Consider the following 6,233-nt stretch of genomic DNA (forward strand, 5'->3'; position numbering starts at 1 on the left):
GCTCTTCCCGAGAGCCGCTCAAATCTATGATTCCGGGGATTGCGGAAGTTCCCTTTTCCTCAGTCATTTCCTGAGAAAAGGAGGTGGGATACTGGCGAGCCAATCCCTGTGTGGGGAGAGAGGGTGGCGATTCCGCGAGGAGAAGCACTGCTGCATCCACAGAATGTGTTCATTTCTGCGGACATGTATTGAGAGTGTACATGGGGCGGGTTAAATAAAGGTCAGGAAAATCACGAGAGCTGCGGGGTCGCAGCCACTTGTCGGGGAAGATGGTCCCGGAAGGTTGGGAAGGAGTTCTAGGAGATGGGCCGGGATAGGGAGGTCGTTGTAGGCGGGGGACGCTGCCTGAACAGAGGCCCTGTGGCTACAAAGGAACTCTTACTGTAGCATTCCGGTTTTGTTAACAGCATCTAGCACAACGCCTGGCATAAATGTAGTTTGTGTTGATGGATGTTTGTTTACCTGAATTCAAGAGTTCTTTACAGCTACGGTCCACGGCCTATTAGGGACCGGGCCGCAGAGCTCCGCTGCGCTGCCTCCCCATTCCACCGTATCCCCATGGATAATTGTCTTCCATGAAACTTAGGAACTGGGGTGGGGGTGGGTGAGCGGCCGGCCGGCAAGCGAAGCTTCAGCTTTGCAGCTCCCCATCGCTCGCATCACAGCCTGACCTCCGCCTCTCCCCATTTCCGTCCCCCACCTCCTGGAAAAATTGTCTTTCATGAAACCGGTCCCTGGTGCCAAAAATGTTGGGGACTGCTGGTTTAGAGGATTCACTGAGGTTTCTAGGCAAAAGGCTATAATGAATGTGCTTTAGGGAGACCAAATTGCCTATGGTGTATATACTGAATGGGAACAGAGGGCACTGAAGATGGCCATTGACTGCCAGTGGGTACAGTGTTTCTTTTTGGTGTGATGAAGATATTCTAAAGTTGATTGAAGTGATGGTTGCACAACTGAATATACTGAAAACCCTTTTAAATAGATGAATTGTATGATACGGAGCTATATTTCAATGAAGGTATTCAAAAAGAAGTGCTAACCTGAACTGTTTTTATATGGATGGCAGAATTTAAAAGATGAGGGCTAGTGTCGTAGAAGGCTTTCAGCCAGAGTGACTGTGGAAGCATGGTGCCAATAATAGAGAAATCATAGAGATTTGCCAAGGAAAGGCTTAGTGAACTACAAAAACTAACAGTAATTCCCTAATAATACCTAATAACCAGTCCATATTTAAAATTCCCAACTATCCAAATAGTGTGTTTTGTAGTTTTTTGGGTTTTTTGGTTTTAACCCAAGACTAATCTAAATTCATGTACTACATTTGGACTTCTTTTATGAGTCTCCTTCCTGGTCTTTTTAATGACATTGACTTTTTGAGATATAAGTATATTCATACTATTGAAATTACTCATCAGTAAAATAAAATGAACCACTGATATATGTGACAATACAGATTAATCTCAAAAACATTGTGTTGAGTGAAAGAAGCCAAACACAAACATACATACTGTGTGATTCCATTTATATGAATTTCAGAAACAGGCAAAAATTAATCAATGGTGATATAAAACAGCTCAGTGTTGCCTGTGGAGAGGGGATGTGGGATTGACTGGAAAGGGGCAGGAGAGAACTTTCTGGGGTAATGGCACCAGGAGCAAGCAAAAGCCATGAGAGTGTTGTAAATTGGGGACTGACTTGATGCCATCCAGGTTTTGAATCACTCTCTGCTGTGTGGAAATTTGGTTGGAAAGGGCAAAAAGTGCCTGGTACCTATGTTAGAATTATTGTTTGGGGCTACAGTTTGATGTTTTCTTCCTTTTTAAATTAATTCCTCCGCTGAGTGCGGTGGCTCTTGCCTGTAATCTCAATATTTTGGGGCCCAAGGCAGGAGGATCACTTGAGCCCGGGAGTTCAAGGGTGCAGTGGGCTATGATCTATGATCATGCCACTGCATTCTAGCCTCAACAATGGAGCAATACCCCATCTCGTAAAAAAAAATTAATTCCTCAACATTTAAAGAGAGATAATTTACGTACATTTCCCTCTAGTCTTTTCCTCTTTGTCCTCCTCAGCAAACAAACTGGAGAGTTAGCTTATCTATCCTGCTGACTCAATATCTAAGTAAACCATCCTGGGAGTAAGTGAGACAGTGAGAGATCACAAATGATCTCTCTGTGACTAACCTGACAGGAATCTAGGCCTGTGATTTGGTGAAGCCACAGGCAAATAGGCTTATCTAGGAATGGAATTTTGGGGGGACTTATCTGAAAATATGTTTTAAAGTTTCTCGACAAGACCTAAGAGTCTAGAAGAAAAATTGGATGTGGAAAACTACCAATCTGTTAATCTTTGCACGTACTCACAATAACTTTTCCATTGCAGAGGTGGTCTCTGTAAAGCTTCCCACATTGTTATCAGACAGGTCCTGGCCTACTCCTTGGTGAATCAGCAAAACTGCACAAACTGTAATTTTAAAGAGCATTAACATGGAGAGGAGGAGGCTGCACAAAAAGGGATAGTAACTATATCTATAATATGATTTATTTAAAAAAAGAAGTCTTCGGGCCGGGCACGGTGGCTCACGCCTGTAATCCTAGCACTCTGGGAGGCCAAGGTGGGAGGATTGCTTGAGCTCAGGAGTTCAAAAGCAGCCTGAGCAAGAGTGAGACCCCATCGCTACTAAAAAATAGAAAAATTAGCTAGGTGTGGTGGCACACACCTGTAGTCCCAGCTACTCAGGAGGCTGAGGCAGGAGGATTGCTTGAGCCCAGGAGTTTGACGTTGCTGTGAGCTAGGCTGATGCCACGGCACTCTAGCCCAGGTTACAGAGCAAGACTGTGTCTCAAAAAAAGAAAAAAAGTCTTCAAGTAAATGTCACAAATGTTAATTGTCAATTTTGGGTGATGGTACATGGTACAGGAATATTTGAATTATTCTTTATACTTTTATGTATTTTCTAATGTCTCAATAAAAATAAATAAATCACAAAGATTATCACACTGTTTTCCAAAAAACAAAAGCACAGTTGATTTGAACGGCTCTATATCTATTCCAGACATTAATTTCTTTCTTTTTTATTTTTTTAGCTGAGGTCTTGCTATGTCACCAAGGCTGGAGTGAAATGGCATGATCATAGCTCACTGTAGCCTTGATCTCCTGGGCTCAAGCAATCCTTCCACTTCAGCCTCCCAAGTAGCTGGGACTACAGGCACAAGCTACCACATGTGGCTAATTTTTCTGATTTTTGTTTTTTTAGAGATGGGGTCTTGCTATGTTGCCCAGGCTGGTGTCAAAGCTCCTGGCCTCAAGCAGTCCTCCCACCTCAGCCTCTTGAGTGGCTGGGATTACAAGTTTGAGCCACTGGACATTAGTTTCATAAACAATTTGACATGTGGCATTAGATTGCTGTTTCCACTCCCCAATTCCTGTCATTTGTGGAATGTTGTCATCCCGGCCTAGGGATGCTAGGAGGCAGCATAATGCTGGAATCTGTCTTCTGGGATAATGAAGAATGAAGCTATTAATGTAAAAACTCACAAAATTAGACAATTCTATCATCTAGCTTAGTACAATTAATTAGAATACTGATGAAGTTAAGGTCGATTGCATGGATTTCTGTTGCCCTGTGAGTTTTATTGTCCTGTGGCTAAATCCTTCCCTTATCCAACATCAGCCTTTTCAAATATGTGTATCAATCTGTCATACACTACAAGGAACACTGTGCATTACTACAGCTGGAAAGCAGTTTGGCAGCATATACTAATAGCTTTAAAAATATTAATATGTGGGCTAGGTGTGGTGGCTCATGCCTGTAATTCTAGCACTCTGGGAGGCCAAGGCTGGAAGACTGCTTGAACTCAGGAGTTCCAGCCCAGCCTGAGCAAGAGTGAGACCCCGTCTCTACTAAAAAATAGAAAAATTAGCTGGGCGTGGTGGTATGTGCCTGTGGTCCCAGCTACTCAGGAGGCTGAGGCAGGAGGATTGCTTGAGCCCAGGAATTTGAGGTTGCTATGAGCTAGGCTGACGCCATGACACTCAAGCCCGGGCAACAAAGCAAGACTCTATCTCAAAAAATAAATTAAAATTTTTTAAATTTTTAAAAAAAGAAAAAAAATTAATGTGTACCATTCCCATTAAAAGGACAAACTAACATCGTGTACTTTTTGATGTGATCACAATATCACACATGTAGTACTCCTGCTGTAATGCATAACCTGAATCTAATTTTGAACAAACTGTCAAACAAGACCAAACTGAGGGACTTTGTACAACTGGCCTGTACTCTTCAAAAAATGTCACTATGAGGTAAGACAAAGTCTATGGAACTCTTCCTTATTAAAGAAGACTACAAAGATTTGATTAGTAAGTGATGCTGGATTTGATCCTGGATCAGGAAAAAAAATTGTGTTCCTACTGAATCTAAGGAACAGAAAAGTCAAAAAAAAATTTTTTTCATTTGTTACAAAGGACATTAATGGGATATATGGCAAAATTTGAAAATGGACTATATATTAAATAATAGTACCAACATTAAATTTCCTGTATTTGATCGATGTACAACCTTAGGTCTTAAGTCATGAGTAGTATGTATGCACGTATGAATGGAAAGTGCTAAAGTAGGCTGGGTGTGGTTCACACCTGTAATCCTAGCACTTTGGTAGACCAAGGTGGGGGGATTGCTTCAGGCCAGGAGTTCAGGACCAGCCTGGCAACACAGTGAGACCCCATCTCTGGAAAAAATAGAAAAATAAGCCAGATGTAGTGGTGTGTGCCTATAGTCCCAGCTACTCAGGAGGCTGAGGCTGGAGGATAACCTCGAGCCCAGGAGTTTGAGGTTGCAGTAAGCTGTGATGAGCCCATTTGCACTCTAGCCAGGGCAACAGAGTGAGATCCTGTCTCCAAAAAAAAGAGGTCACTGCAGTATTCTTACAACTGATTATATTTGAAATTTCTTCAAATAAAAAGCTAATAAAAAATGTGTGCACCATTTAATGATTATTCTACTACTAGGAGTCTATCCTAAAGATAAAGAAGTTTCCAAATTTTTTGCGTTTGTGATTGAAGGAAAAAAATCGGGGCTTGAAGAAGTTAATCCAAACAAATACAAAGCAAATGAGTCTGGGACAGTTTCTCCCCTAATTTTCCTCTAAGTGGGCCCTTGGAATGATGTTTAAAAATGGACAGGCTATTTCAAAAGAGTTCCAAATAAACTATGTAGATACTCTACCCTAAAGGAGGGGAAACATAACTCCTTACTCAGTAAGTCTGTGCTTCGCATAGTGACTTCTTTGCAGAGTATGGAAAGCAGGGTACAAAAGAGCAACTTTACAGTGTTGAAACCTGACAAAACACTGCTTTATCCAGGTAATCAAGGTTGACATCAACAGCCAAACATAATTTACCTTGGTTATGCCATGATGAAATGACACTGGACCTCTGTGATCTTGGTCCCCAAAACCCATCCCCTCCCCATCCTCTCCACCCCCCACCCCCGCCCAATCAGGAGAAAAATTAATAGAGGCAAGTCCTTTAATATACCTAACCAGTACTCCTCAAAACTATCAAGGTCATCAAAAACAATTAAAGTGAGCAGCTCATAGTCAAGAGGAGCCTAAGGAGACATAACTAATGTGATGTGGTATCCTGGAACAGAAAAAGAGCTTTAGGTTAAAACGAAGGAAATGCGAATAAACTATGGACTTTAGTCAATATATCAGTACTGGTGAACTAACCCTAACGAATATAGCATGCTAAGCTAATGATAAGGAAAACTGTTAGGGAAAGGATATATGGGAACTCTCTTTCTGTAAATCTGAAAGTGTTCTAAAAAATAACATCTATTAACAAAATATTAGTGATGAGTTAGTTTGTAAGTTTGAGTTAGCTTCCATTAAAGACAAGAAAGTACAATTATAAGAAATTCTAGTTTGGATATAAATAAAATATTTAAACTTATAACAAACGCAAGAGCTGTAGTGCTGGAAGAATCCAAACAGCTCGACTAATTTCATGTGCAAGAATTTGTTTTTCTCCCTTCTACAAACGACTGCCACAGTCTACGAAAACAACAGGCCAGGTCACGATTCAGCGACGCAAAAGGACTTAAGGCGGGGCGCACGCGCACGCGCACGCGCCCACCAGCCTGGGCGGGGTGAGGGCGGGCATTTCCTGGGCCCCTCTCTCATTCCATTGGCTGAGGACGCTCCGGGGGGAGGGACTGAACGGTCACC

Source organism: Lemur catta, chromosome 6 (assembly GCF_020740605.2).
Source record: "Lemur catta isolate mLemCat1 chromosome 6, mLemCat1.pri, whole genome shotgun sequence".
NCBI lineage: Eukaryota > Metazoa > Chordata > Mammalia > Primates > Lemuridae > Lemur > Lemur catta.